The sequence below is a fragment of the Emys orbicularis genome, chromosome 21 (genome assembly GCF_028017835.1).
Source record: "Emys orbicularis isolate rEmyOrb1 chromosome 21, rEmyOrb1.hap1, whole genome shotgun sequence".
NCBI classification, from domain to species: Eukaryota; Metazoa; Chordata; order Testudines; family Emydidae; genus Emys; species Emys orbicularis.
The window spans coordinates 15,289,790-15,304,151 of NC_088703.1; the positions used below are offsets into that span (position 1 = coordinate 15,289,790).

General features: G+C 49.8%; 1 pseudogene; it reads right to left on the reverse strand.

Annotated features, from left to right (window-relative positions):
• Positions 1-2,311: 2,311 nt before the first annotated feature.
• On the reverse strand, positions 2,312-13,612 carry LOC135893046 (E3 ubiquitin-protein ligase TRIM11-like; annotated as a pseudogene).
• Positions 13,613-14,362: the final 750 nt, after the last annotated feature.

Sequence of the window (14,362 nt, forward strand, 5' to 3'; positions counted from 1 at the left end):
CCACGATTGCCAGGGCAAATTAATCATTAATCATTAAACACACTTGCTTTTAAACCATGTGTAATATTTACAAAGGTACACTCACCAGAGGTCCCCTGTGTGCCCACAGGGTCTTGGGTGAGTTCGGGGGTTACTGGTTCCAGGTCCAGGGTGATAAACATATCCTGGCTGTTGGGGAAACCGGTTTCTCCGCTTCCTTGCTGCTGTGAGCTATTTACATTATCTTCATCCTCATCTTCCTCGTACCCCGAACCCGCTTCCCTGTGTGTTTCTCCAGTGAGGGATTCATAGCACACGGTTGGGGTAGTGGTGGCTGCACCCCCTAGAATGGCATGCAGCTCCGCGTAGAAGCGGCATGTTTGCGGCTCAGCCTCCGTTTGCTTCTCTGGCTTTGTGGTAGGCTTGCCTTAGCTCCTTAATTTTCACGCGGCACTGCTGTGCGTCCCTGTTATGGCCTCTGTCCTTCATGGCCTTGGAGACCTTTTCTAATATTTTGCCATTTCGTTTACTGCTTCAGAGTTCGGCCAGCACTGATTCATCTCCCCATATGGCGAGCAGATCCCGTACCTCCCGTTCTGTCCATGCTGGAGCTCTTTTGCGATCCTGGGACTCCATCACGGTTACCTGTGCTGATGAGCTGTGTGGTCACCTGTGCTCTCCACGCTGAGCAAACAGGAAATGAAATTCAAACGTTCGCGGGGCTTTTCCTGTCTACCTGGCCAGTGCATCTGAGTTGAGAGTGCTGTCCAGAGCGGTCACAATGAAGCACTGTGGGATAGCTCCCGGAGGCCAATAACGTCGAATTCCGTCCACACTAACCCAATTCCGACCCCCTAAGGCCGATTTTATCGCTAATCCCCTCGTCGGAGGTGGAGTAAAGAAACCGGTTTAAAGGGCCCTTTAAGTCGAAAGAAAGGGCTTCGTCGTGTGAACGTGTCCAGGCTAAATTCGAATTAACGCGGCTAAAGTCGACCTTAACTCGTAGTGTAGACCAGGCCTCAGTGTGAGGCTATCACAACCTAGTCTGATACACAGAGGGCTTGATACTGTTACCCACTTGCACAGCCTGAGGCTGGCAGGAGCAGCGTGTGTGTGTATGTATCTGCAATGGGAGTGAGTCAGTGCTATTGCGAGATCCTTCCACTTTGCATCCCCTGAATTTCCTATATTTGTCAGTCAAGTTAAAACAGTTCCATCCTATTCACACATTCTGATTTAATTGGAGGTTGGGTCAAAGCCTTATCACAAATCGCTGTGGTTTTCCTTTGAATTCAGGGGGAGGAAACAGCTGACATGTCGCCATTTCCCCGTGTTCCCTGTGGGGTGAGGTTCTTTCCCAGGTGTCAGTGTTTGTGTCTGATTTCCCTGTTGTATTTCCTGGCCCTGGTATCCATGGAATGAGAGAGTCAGCTTCAGAGACCACTTGGGAGTCAAATTCTGAGCATTTTTCTCTCCAGACCTTGGGGATTTAGCATTTCTTTTTTTCCCTTCTGTTTGCCAGGGCTCCTGCTCTGTTTTATCCCTCTTCTCTTCAGGATGGGGAAGTGGTTTGGGATATTTTTGATCTCAGATGGCCCAGTGCTGTTTCCTTTCACATCCCCATCTGTGGGAGCAGGACGATGTCCATGTTTCTCATGTAGCATATGGCCCTGTGTTGTTTCCTGCCCCTTCGCCATAACTGGGGGAAGGGGGCTGTGCTGGGGGCTTGTCACAGTGTGTTTTACTCACCGCAGGGTGGTGCCCCCTTCTGGCAATTCTGGGGATTAGCTCCATCTCATTCAGCACCCGCTTTCTACCATTGCTGCTCTCCTTCCGCTCACGGAGTCGCGATACAGTCATTTTGTGACTCAGCCCTCCAGCCAGGTCACTCTGTGATTTCCATTTCTGGGGGAGTCTCTCAAAGTCGCTTTCCACCAGCAGCATCAGGCAGTCCTCACACCTGGTGCCCTGAGTAGTAACTCCCGCAGTGACTCAGTCATTCCGTTCACTGCCCCATGCTGCCACTCTGCAGTGATAGGTAGGGGAACCCAGGCCTGCCCTCTACTCTGGGTTCCCATCCAGAGCCCTACAGCGAGCAGTTAAGGTCTGTGTCTACAGTAACTTTACTGCTATCGCCCCTGGACTCCTTCCTACCACACTGTTGTCAGCTTCCTGGCTTTATAGAAGCCCCACCTGTCCCCCCACGGGTGAATTTCCTCCTAATTAGCTCCCACCACAGAACCTAAATTTCCCCCCTTCACAACTTAATTCGCTGATTGGGCCGCTTGGCCCAGTTCAGCTCTTGCAGGGTCGGTGTGGGGAGTAAACCCCATCACAGATCTCCCCATCTAGCAGCCGCAATAATCCCTAATTTCTGGGGAAAATCCCAGTCGCTGGGTGGGGGGGCAGATGCTGAGGGGTTTTCCCTGGTCCCTTCCCACAGTGTGACCAGGGCTGAGGAATGGAAACAATCTCTCAGAACCTTCCACAGGAATCTCCAGGAAAAGGGCCATTGCACTGACACTATAAAATGAGAGATGCCCCCATTCTAGATCCAGATACACCCCAACCACTGTCAGCATCACACCCCAGGTCTGGATTAGTGTCGGCCTCCCTGGGGTGATACTGCCCCTCAGATCTCCCCAGAGCCCAGCACCCCCCTCAGGGGATCTCTCCAGCCTCTCCTGTCTCACTCAGCACCCCCAGCTCCCAGTCTGGGCTGTCCCCCAACTCCAATTACCACCTAAAAACCCCATCCTCCCCACCATGATCCCTCCTGGACACAAACTCCTCCCTCCCCACAGTGATCAGAGCCCCAGAGGGGGCAGCTGGCCCTGGGGATGGGGGGTTGTGTTGTACTGTTCTGCCATCTGCAGACACAGTGAGTTCTGGGTGTTTGCAACTTGGATCCAGGGTGATGGGAACTGGGGAGAAAGACCAAAACAACCCCATTAGCCACAGGTCAATCAGAGACCCCACCATCCTGGGATTCCACCTGGGAGATACGGGGGAAGGGGAGAGCGCAGCTCATCCAGCTTCTCCCTGCCATAAAGATTCCATGACCCACTCAGCAGAGCAGAGACATTGGGCCTGTGCTGTGTGACATGGGGAGGGGTGGAAGGGGCTTCCCTGCTCTGTGTCCTTGGTGTGTCCAAATTCCACTGCAGTGAGAAGGGCAGAAAGCCAGCCAAATTCAGTCTGTGTGGCTCCTCCAGACACAGCCCCGTGTCTACCTGTTCCCGAGTCATTCAAAAATCAATAGGAGAGTACTTCAATCACCCTGGACACTCAATAACAGACTTAAAAGTGGCCATTCTTCAACAACAACAACAAAACCTTCAAAAACAGACTCCAACAAGAAACTGCAAAACTGGAATTAATTTGCAAACTGCACACCATTAAATTAGGCCTGAATAAAGACTGGGAGTGGATAGGTCACTACAGAGTAATTTTCCCTCTGATGGTACTCACACCTTCTTGTCAACTGTTGGAAATGGGCCACCTTAATTGCATTGGCCTTGTTAGCACTACAAAAGTAATTTTCCATCCCTTGGTATTCACCCTTTCTTGTCAACTGTTGAGAATAGGCCACTTCCACCTTAACTGAATTGACTCATTAGCACAGACCCCACGTGGTAAGGCAACTCCCATCTTTTCATGTGCTATACTATATATTCTGCTTACTGTTTTTTTCATTCCATGCATCTGATGAAGTGGGTTTTAGCCCACGAAAGCTTATGTCCAAATACATTTGTTAGTCTCTAAGGTGCCACAAGACTCCTTGTTGTTTTTGCTGATACAGACTAATATGGCTACCCCCCTGAAACCTGTCACGTTGTAAAGGATAATACTGAAATCTGAGCTGCAAACTCTGCAGTATTTGTTTCTTCCCAGGGCAGGGGGAATGATCATTAAGGTGACTGAGATCCATACAGTGTGTGTGCAAAAAGAACAGGAGTACTTGTGGGACCTTAGAGACTAACAAATTTATTTCAGCATAAACTTTCGTGGGCTACAGCTCACTTCTTCAGATGCATAGAGTGGAACACACTGACAGAAGATATTTATACATACAGAGAACATGAAAAGGTGGAAGTACGCATACCAATTGTAAGAGGCCAATCAACTGAGATGAGCTATCAGTAGCAGCAGAAGAAAAAACTTTGAAGTGATAATCGAGATGACCCATAGAAGGTGTGAGGAGAACTTAACATGGGGGGGGGGGAATTCAATTAGTGTAATGACTCAACCATTCCCTGTCTCTGTTTAGACCTAAGTTAATTGTGTCTAATTTGCATATTAATTCGAGTTCAGCAGTCTCTCTTTGGAGTCTGTTTTTGAAGTTTTTTTGTTGCAAAACTGACACCTTCAAGTCTGTCCCGGAGTGATTAGAGGGGTTGAAGTGCTCTCCCACTGGTTTTTGAATGTTATGATTCCTGATGTCAGATTTGTGTCCATTTATTCTTTTGCGTAGAGACTGTCCAGTTTGGCCAATGTACATGGCAGAGGGGCATTGCTGGCACATGATGGCATATATCACGTTGGTAGATGTGCAGGTGAACGAGCCCCTGATGGTGTGGCTGATGTGGTTAGGTCCTATGATGGTGTCACTTGAATAGATATATGGACAGAGCTAGCATCGGGCTTCGTTGCAAGGATAGGTTCCTGGGTTAGTGTTTTTGTTGTATGGTGTGCAGTTGCTGGTAAGTATTTGCTTAAGGTTGGGAGGCTGTCTGTAAGCGAGCACTGGTCTGTCTCCCAAGATCTGTGAGAGTGAGGGATCATCTTTCAGGATAGGTTGTGGTGATTTTTCTATCTTGTCATAGTGTGAAAGCACAAACACACGTTTAGTAGGGGTTTAGCCAAGTAGAATCATAGAATCATAGAATATCAGGGTTGGAAGGGGACCTCAGAAGGTCATCTAGTCCAACCCCCTGCTCCAAGCACGACCAATTCCCAACTAAATCATCCCAGCCGCGGCTTTGTCAAGCCGGGCCTTAAAAACCTCCAAGGAAGGAGATTCCACCACCTCCCTAGGTAACGCATTCCAGTGCATCACCACCCCGCTAGTGAAATAGTGTTTCCTAATATCCAACCTAGACCTCCCCAACTGCAACTTGAGACCATTGCTCCTTGTTCTATCATCTGCCACCACTGAGAACAGTCGAGCTCCATCCTCTTTGGAACCCCCCTTCAGGTAGTTGAAAGCAGCTATCAAATCCCCCCCTCATCCTTCTCTTCTGGAGACTAAACAATCCCAGTTCCCTCAGCCTCTCCTCATAAGTCATGTGCTCCAGACCCCTAATCATTTTTGTTGCCCTCCTCTGGACTCTTTCCAATATTTCCACATCCTTCTTGTAGTGTGGGGCCCAAAACTGGACACAGTACTCCAGATGAGGCCTCACCAATGTCGAATAAAGGGGAACAATCACATTCCTCGATCTGCTGGCAATGCCCCTACTTATACAGCCCAAAATGCCGTTAGCCTTCTTGGCAACAAGAGCACACTGTTGACTCATATCCAGCTTCTCGTACACTGTGACCCTCTAGGTCCTTTTCTGCAGAACTGCTACCTAGCCATTCGGTCCCTAGTCTGTAACAGTGCATGGGATTCTTCCGTCCTAAGTGCAGGACTTTGCACTTATCCTTTTTGAACCTCATCATGTTTTTTTTGGCCCAATCCTCTAATTTGTCTAGGTCCTTCTGTATCTGATCCCTACCCTCCAGCGTATCTACCACGCCTCCTAGTTTAGTGTCATCTGCAAACTTGCTGAGAGGGCAGTCCACACCATCCTCCAGATCATTAATAAAGATATTAAACAAAACTGGCCCCAGGACCGACCCTTGGGGCACTCCACTTGAAACCGGCTGCCAATTAGACATGGAGCTGTTGATCACTACCCGTTGAGCCCGACGATCTAGCCAGCTCGGGAGGACTCAGGCTTCAATCCATGGGGTCATGTACTAATTTTTATTGTCAGAAGGGGGTCGTGGCACAATGAAGTTTGAGAACCCCTGAACTAGGGGACAGCTGGACCTGGTGATGATTGGAGCTCAGAGCTGGGATCTGGCCTTGGAGACAAAGCATAAAAATGTGAGCCTGAGTCTGGTCTCTTGCTCATCTCCACATTCTCAGAAATGGCCCAGAACAACCTGCACTACTGCAGTCATCTATACAAAGCGGCTGAGCCTCTCCTACTGTATCAGAACACATGCTTGGCATTAGCTTGTCAAAGGCAAGGTGACACTTGTCTGTCTCTCCAGACATGAGAGCAGGTAACCCTGTGTCTGCTGCAGAGAGCTCACAGTGCTGTGGTGGGACTGGGGAGGCTCTAATGTGACTCCAATTTCGGCCCGAACTGTTCACTCAGCCCTGCCCTGCGGTGTTGGTGCTTCTTGATCTGCTCAGCACCGTGTGTGGCTGGGAGCCTCTGCCTGGGACTCTAATGGGAAGGTGGATGAACTTACCAAGCTTCTCATGCAGGTCCTGGCAGTCTGGGGAGAGAAGAAAAGGAGACCATCATGGGTTCAGCGTGGGTCGTTCCAAGAACAGTGACTTGGGGTTGTCTTTGGGTACATCTACACTGCAGCTGGGACTGAGTTCCCGGTCTGGGCAGGCAGACGAGTGCTAGCTCTGCTCGAGCCAGTGTGCTAAAAGCAGCAGGATAGGCAGGAGGAGCATGTGCAGCCGCTTGGGCTAGCTGCTCAAATGCAAACCCGCTCAGACCCCCCGGGTACGTACTCGGATGGCTACCCTGAGCTGCTCCCCTCGTACCCCAGCCACACTGCTATTGTTAGCGCATTAGCTCAAGCAGAGCTAGCGAGTGTCTGGCTACCCACACTGGGAAGCTCGCTCCCAGCTGCAGTGTAGATGTACCCAATGAGCCAAGAGTGTCAGAACTGACAGGACACGTCAGACAAAACTGTTGTTAATGAACAACGGATGAGGTCGCAGATCAGCCCCTAGACAGAGACCACAAATGGCCCCGGGGGGCAGCACCCCCAATGATGGCACTGCCGGGAATGAGGGGAGGGAGCGTCACACCAGAACATGTATCATGTAGAGAGAGGCCTGCACTGCAGCAGCCTGTACCCGGCCTCACACCTCCTATTTCTGTGCCGTGTAATCCCTTTGTGGTGCTGATTTGCACAAGTGTGTAACTCTAGGGTTAGTGGTTGGCAGGAGCTTAGCTGGGGAAGAGCTCCATGAGGCTGTGTGCCACTGGATTTACTGCCTATCCCTAGAGATTTGGAGTCACGTCCTGTCTTGGTTCCTAATGGAACAATGTGGTTGGTGGGGCCTATCAGAGTGCACCTCACACAGCTCGTACAGGGCGTAGTAGGGGTTGGAGTCTCTGTTTATTCGTGGCCCAGGCCTAGACTAGTAGGGAAGAGGGCAGAGGACAGGACTGAGGAACCCAGGGCTGGGATAGCATAGAGATTGTGGGTGGGGATTCAGAGACATCGGCAGTTCAGTCGGGAGCTCAGGGCTGGAATAGCAGGGGACTGCAGCTGGGCCCTGAAGGGCACTGGCAGAGCTGTGTGCATGCAGAGAACCCAGCATTGGGATAGCAGGGATTTTGCAAATCAGAATTGAGATGTAGCCACAGACCTTCATGGAGGAAGTTTGCCCAGAGCCTCACTAAGGGCTTGTCTACACAGCCCATAGTTTGGCCTACGTGACTGTAATTTGCAGCACACACCAAAGGGCTGCGCTATAACAGCCCCATGTGGATGCTGGTGGTGCACACTAAACGGTACTTAGTTCGCACTAACATAGTCTTCTTCAAATATGACTCTGTTAATGTGAACTAGGAACCTTTTAGTTCACACCCAGAGCATCCACATGGGGTTGTTACAGTGCAGCTCTTTGGTGAGCGTTGCTATTCACACCCCTGTAATCTGAACCTTTGGGCAGTGTAGCCACAGCCTGAGTCCTGCCATTCCAGACGCATTAAATTCACTCTCTGTTGTTAAGAATGTGAGCTCCAAAATCTGCAGGTTTCAAAGTAGCAGCCGTTACTGGTTTTTGAATGTTATGATTCCTGATGTCAGATTTGTGTCCATTTATTCTTTTGCGTAGAGACTGTCCAGTTTGGCCAATGTACATGGCAGAGGGGCATTGCTGGCACATGATGGCATATATCACGTTGGTAGATGTGCAGGTGAACGAGCCCCTGATGGTATGGCTGATGTGGTTAGGTCCTATGATGGTGTCACTTGAATAGATATGTGGATAGAGCTGGCATCGGGCTTTGTTGCTAGGATAGGTTCCTGGGTTAGTGTTTTTGTTGTATGGTGTGCGGTTGCTGGTGAGTATTTGCTTAAGGTTGGGAGGCTGTCTGTAAGCGAGGACTGGTGGGAGAACACTTCAACCTCTCTAATCACTCAGTGACAGACTTGAAGGTGTCAGTTTTGCAACAAAAAAACTTCAAAAACAGACTCCAAAGAGAGACTGCTGAACTCGAATTAATATGCAAATTAGACACAATTAACTTAGGCCTAAACAGAGACTGGGAATGGTTGGGTCATTACACTAATTGAATTTCCCCCCCCCCCATGTTATGTTCTCCTCACACCTTCTATGGGTCATCTCGATTATCACTTTAAAGTTTTTTCTTCTGCTGCTACTGATAGCTCATCTCAATTGATTGCCCTCTTACAGTTGGTATGGCTACTTCCACCTTTTCATGTTCTCTGTATGTATAAATATCTTCTTGCTGTATGTTCCATTCTATGCATCCGATGAAGTGGGCTGTAGCCCACGAAAGCTTATGCTGAAATAAATTTGTTAGTCTCTAAGGTGCCACAAGATCTCCTGTTCTTTTTCCAAAATCTGCAGTGTTTGTTTATTTCCAGGTAAGGGGAGATGATCATGAAGGAGACTGAAGTGTCTACATTGTATGTGGTCATAGGTGCTGAGTACCCTCCAGCAGCCAAGCTCCCGCTTCTGCCTCCCTCCCCCCCCCCCCGCACCTCTCACCCACTGGTGGCCCCGCTTACCAACTCCTTCTAGAGCACTTTGAATAGCTGATTTGTGGAGTTCAGGAAGCTCCAGGAGGGATGGGGAGGAGTGGGGACAGGGTGCACTGGGGGAGGAGGCAGGGAAGACGCGGGGTTGGGATGGGGACTTGGGAGAAGGAGCATGGCAGGGTGGAGTAGGGGCAGGGAAATGGGGGAAAGGTAGGAATGGGAGTGGGGTGGGGGCAGAGCAGGGGTGGGAAGAGGTGGGGCGGGCACTTTGAGGAAGGAGTGGAGTGAGGGGTCTGGGGTGGAGGGGGGGTCAAGTACACCCCGGCTAGAGGGGAAGTCGGCACCTATGTATGTGGTGATATTTCTATCTTATTATACTATGAAAGCACAAACACACATTTACTAGGGTTTAGCCAAGTACCTGCTTCCCAGGTCTTCTTCTCACTCTCTGAAATGGGGAAGAGAAAAGCGTTAGACCCAGATGGTCATAGACATCCCAGTGCCACACTCCCAGCCCCAGAGCCAAAGCCGGCAGGTTTGGCAGGAGCAGGGCTGGGGGTTAGTGATATGCACCAACACACAGAAGACCTGGGGAGTCTCTCACTCCTTAGCCCTTGTCTACACACACACTTGCACCAATGTAACTAATTAGGTTTCAAAACATGCCTTGAATTAAACTGGGGCAGGGCTGCGTGTAGTGCAGGCCTTGGGCTGGTGCAGCAGGCTAGTAGAACCATTGGGATGGGGTCAGTTACTCCACAGCGACCCCTGTGGCTGGTTACAGAACAGCACTGATTGCTAGGGGAGTCCCATGCAGCCTTTCCCAGCTGGAGGAGTGGTGGTCACAAGGGGGCATGGCAGAGAGCAAAGGAAATGAATGGGGTGGGCGGAATCCTCAGGGCTCTTCCATGCTGTGATTGCCCTAAGAACCCCGGTCACCATGCTGGCATGTTCTCTGCACCTTTCATCTATATTTCCCTGTGTGTCTGCGCACTGCCCAGCAGAACGGGTCAGCACTATCACAGTGCAAACCAATATCATTATTAAATATAGAAAAGTTCACAGTGGAATAAATTAGACGTGGACTTTTTAAAAAAGGTGCTGCTGTGTCTATTACTACAGCACAAGCAAGTGAATGTCATAGATTCACAGAGTTTCAGGCCAGAAGGGACCATTAGGTCATTTGCTCTAACCATCTGCAGAGCACAGGCCAGAGAATCTCACCCAATTCCTCCTGCACCAAGCCCAATAACTTGTGTTTAGCTACAGCAGCTTCCAGAAAGGTGCCCAGTCTGGATCTGACACCATCAAGAGATGGAGAATTCCCCACAGCCCTGGGGAGCTTGTGCCAGTGGTTAATCACCCTCCCTGTGTCCTGTGCATTCGACAATCACAAGGATGGAATCATCTCACAGAGCGTGATTGGCCTTGTAGTGTCCTTTCTTTTAAGGAGAAAGAGACACTGAGCAATTCCCCAGGATTAGTGCGACAGAATGTGACCCAGATTTGTCATTGCAAGCCCATCTCCCTGCTGCCGCCACATGCAGGAAAGCACTGACAGTTGGGTTTCTGCTGCAAAATACACATTTGTCAACCTGTTATCATCAGGGTGTGAGAGAACATGGAAGAGGTAAGGATTCACTAGACAGAGACCTCCTGGTTCCATCCCTTTCATTGTACCAAGCCCATAGATAACACCAAGTGTCACAGAGTCAGCAAGAGATAGAACAAGAGACCTATCACAAATGAACAGAGCCACCTTTTTAGAGCATTTCTTTGAGACAGAGAAACAGACATTGCAGTGAGACTGGGAAGGAAGGGGAAACACTGAGCAATACGCTAATAGAGGTGGGGCCAGGGACCCCAGTGTATTTGTTAGTTTGGTTTATTTCCTAAAACCAACAAAAGGTAAATATCTGAACAATAAAATGCTCTCATGCCCCAGCCCAGTGCCCTCTAGGGCTGGGCTCTAAACATGGAAATAACACATTCCCATTACCTGCATATCCAAGACATGCACAAGCTCCAGCAGCAATGAGAACCAGAGTGAACAATACCCAGAATGCAGCCAGCCAGGGAGAAACACGGGGAAGATGTCACCTGGCAAACAGAGAGCGCAGTGTGTGAGGAGCAAGGTCCCATCCTAGAGCTGGAGAATGGGGTTTGCCACTTGGTTTGACAGCAGAGTCCTGGCTCAGGGATCCCCAGAAATTCAGAGGAATGAATGGAATGTTCCCTCCATGCTCAAATCACAGCAACACATGGGAGCCACTGGAACCAGCAAAGTCAGTGCAGCATCAGTTCCAATAACCAGGACTCTGCTCTGCCCAATTCCCTCCCACTGCTACAAGCCAAAAGCCAGAGACTCTGTGGCCAGACTGCCCAGTCCTGCCTGCTTGGCTGTTGGGATGGTCACTGTAGTGAGGTGAGACTCACCAACACGGTGCCTCCTGCTGGTTGTCTTGGGAATTAACTCAACCCCAGTTACAGAGCGCCCTCTGCTGCCCAGTGTCTCACCTGCCTCAGGCACCGTGTCCCTCCCAGACCCCGGTGCCCCTTACACTAGGGTTCTGCCCCCAGCAGTACCCCCTTACTCCCAGAGGAACCCCAAACCCTCTAAACCCACCTTGCCTTAGTGACTACTGCTAGTCATCATCAAGCCCCCATTCACTGGGGCAGACTGCAGTCTGTAATAGCCACTCATCATTGGCACGGTGGTTGGACCAGCTGCCTCTGCCTATTCCCGGGCTGCACCTTTGTAGCCCCAGTACCTTTGTAGGCCTCCACCAAGGCCTGCAGCCTGGGGGTTTACCTTGCTGGAGCTCCCCAGCTCCTATTGCCCTTCCCTTCCACTGCTCTGCTTCAGGTACCTTCTCTCAGGCAGCTAGCTCTTCCCACTCCAGGGCTAGAGTGAGACTGCTCCAGCTCCTGGTCCCCAGCACTTTTATCAGCCAATCAAATTTCACCAATCAGTCTAGCTTGGCTGCTTTTAGCCCTTGTTTTCCAGGAGTGGGGCAGCTGCCCCACTACAGTCACTGTCACACAGCTCCCAGCTCTCAGTCTCCGCATCCAGTCCAGATAAGTTCAGCAAAGAACATTTTTTTCCTAGTTGACCCAGTGTGTTATGAGTTCGTGGAAGTGGCATGTGGCTCTTCTTTTCTGCTTTGTGATGTATAAAGGGGGCTTGAAATGTAATTTCTTCCTACATTTTTTAAACCTAGAAATAATCAGGCATGTGAGCAAGTGTCAACTACAAAATTAAGTCTACCTGCGTTATGTCAACCTACAGCTACTGCAGTAATTAAATCACTTTTGCATATCCACACTATGCTTTTTGTGTCAGTGGTGCACGTCCTCACCAGGAGCACTTGCACCAATATCAGTGTGGAGCATTGTGAGACAGCTTCTAAAAGGCAGCAACAGTTGATGTAAGCAGCGCAGTGTCAAACTAACTACATCGGCCTAAGTGCTACACCTCTTGTGGAGGTGGAGTTATTAAGGTCTTGTCTACACTACAGAGTTTTGTCGACACACATTACGCCGATGATTAAAAGGCGCTATAGTTACATAGTTAGTGCATGTTCAAACAACGCTCCTTCTGTTGACGGAGCTTGTCCACAGTGGGAGCTCTAGCATTGACAGTGAGAGCAGTGCACTGTGGGTAGCTATCCCACTGTGCAACTCGCCCACTTCTGCAGCTAGGACTTGTGGGAAGATGAAGTGGATCACAGTGCATCATAGGTGCAGGCTCATTGTCCCATGATGCAGGGTTGTTTTTTTTCTGTCCCATCATTCCATGAGTTTCCAACTGTGTCCAATGGCCCCTGTTTACTGGGCGCCTGCCATCTCTGTTTGAAAGGATAGATCCTGCTGTGCTCTCCACTGTTGTGGTCACTGTTATGAACACATCATGGATGTCATGCAGTATGTCATGAATGACCAATCTGAACAGGAATCAGAGGTGCCTGACCTGCCATGTGCCATGGAAAGAAGCAATACTAGCTTACAGGGGGAGGGATAGCTCAGTGGTTTGAGCATTGGCCTACTAAACCCAGGGTTGTGAGTTCAGTCCTTGAGGGGGCCGTTTAGGAATCTGGGGCAAAAATCTGTCTGGGGATTAGTCCTGCTTTGAGCAGGGGGTTGGACTAGATGACCTCCTGAAGTCCCTTCTGTCATGGAGGGGAGGGGGGAATCAGGGCCCTGCACCCCTCTCCCTGCGATTCACCGTGACTCTCAGCCAGCCAGTAAAACAGAAGGTTTATTAGATGACAGGAACACAGTCCCAAGCACAGCGTGTAGGTACAACCAGGACCCCTCAGTCAAGTCCTTGGGGGGGGGTTAGGGAGCTTAGACCCCAGCTTTGGGGTTCCCTGCGTTTCACCACCCAGCCCAAAACTGAAAGCAAAACCCCCTCTAGCTGTCTCTCTCCCCCTTCCCCCAGCTCCTCCCCTCCCTTTGTCCAGTTTCCTGGGCCAAGGTATCACCTGGCACCACCCCCTTCCTGGCTCAGGTTACAAACTCAGGTAACCCTCAAGTAAAATCATCCCCAATGCAGACAGTCCCAGTAAAACTAGATGAGATTGCCAGGTCAATCTGCCCTGCTCCCTACTGCATCACACCTTCCAACCCCATATATTCTATGATTACCTTTGGCATTCATGAAGCAACTGCACATGGCAGACAATCACTTTTGGGCTCAGGAAACAAGCACCGAGAGGGGGGATTGCATCGTTATGAAGGTCTGGGATGACGAGCAGTGGCTGCAGAACTTTCAAATGTGCAGTCACCTTCCTGGATCTGTGTGCAATAAGGAAAAGTTATTTACTTTATATATAAGAACTAGGGGCCACTGAATAAAATTAATGGGCAGCAGGCTTAAAACAAATAAAAGGAAGTTCTTCACACATCAGAGGGGTAGCCGTGTTAGTCTGGATCTGTAAAAAAGCAACAGAGAGTCCTGTGGCACCTTTAAGACTAACAGATGTATTGAAGCATAAGCTTTCATGGGTGAAAGTGGGCATTCACCCATGAAACCTTATGCTCCAATACATCTGTTAGTCTTAAAGGTGCCACAGGAAGTGGGCATTCACCCACGAAAGCTTATGCTCCAATACATCTGTTAGTCTTAAAGGTGCCACAGGACTCTCTGTTGTTCTTCACACAGCGCACAGTCAACTTGTGGAACTCCTTGCCTGAGGAGATTGTGAAGGCTAGGACTATAACAGGGTTTAAAAGAGAACTAGATACATTCATGGAGGCTAAGTCCATTAAATAGCCAGGATGGGTAAGGAACAGTGTCCCTAGCCTCTGTTTGTCAGAGGGTGGAGATGGATAGCAGGAGAGAGATCACTTGATCATTACCTGTTAGGTTCACTCCCTCTGGGGCACCTGGCATTGGCCACTGTTGGTA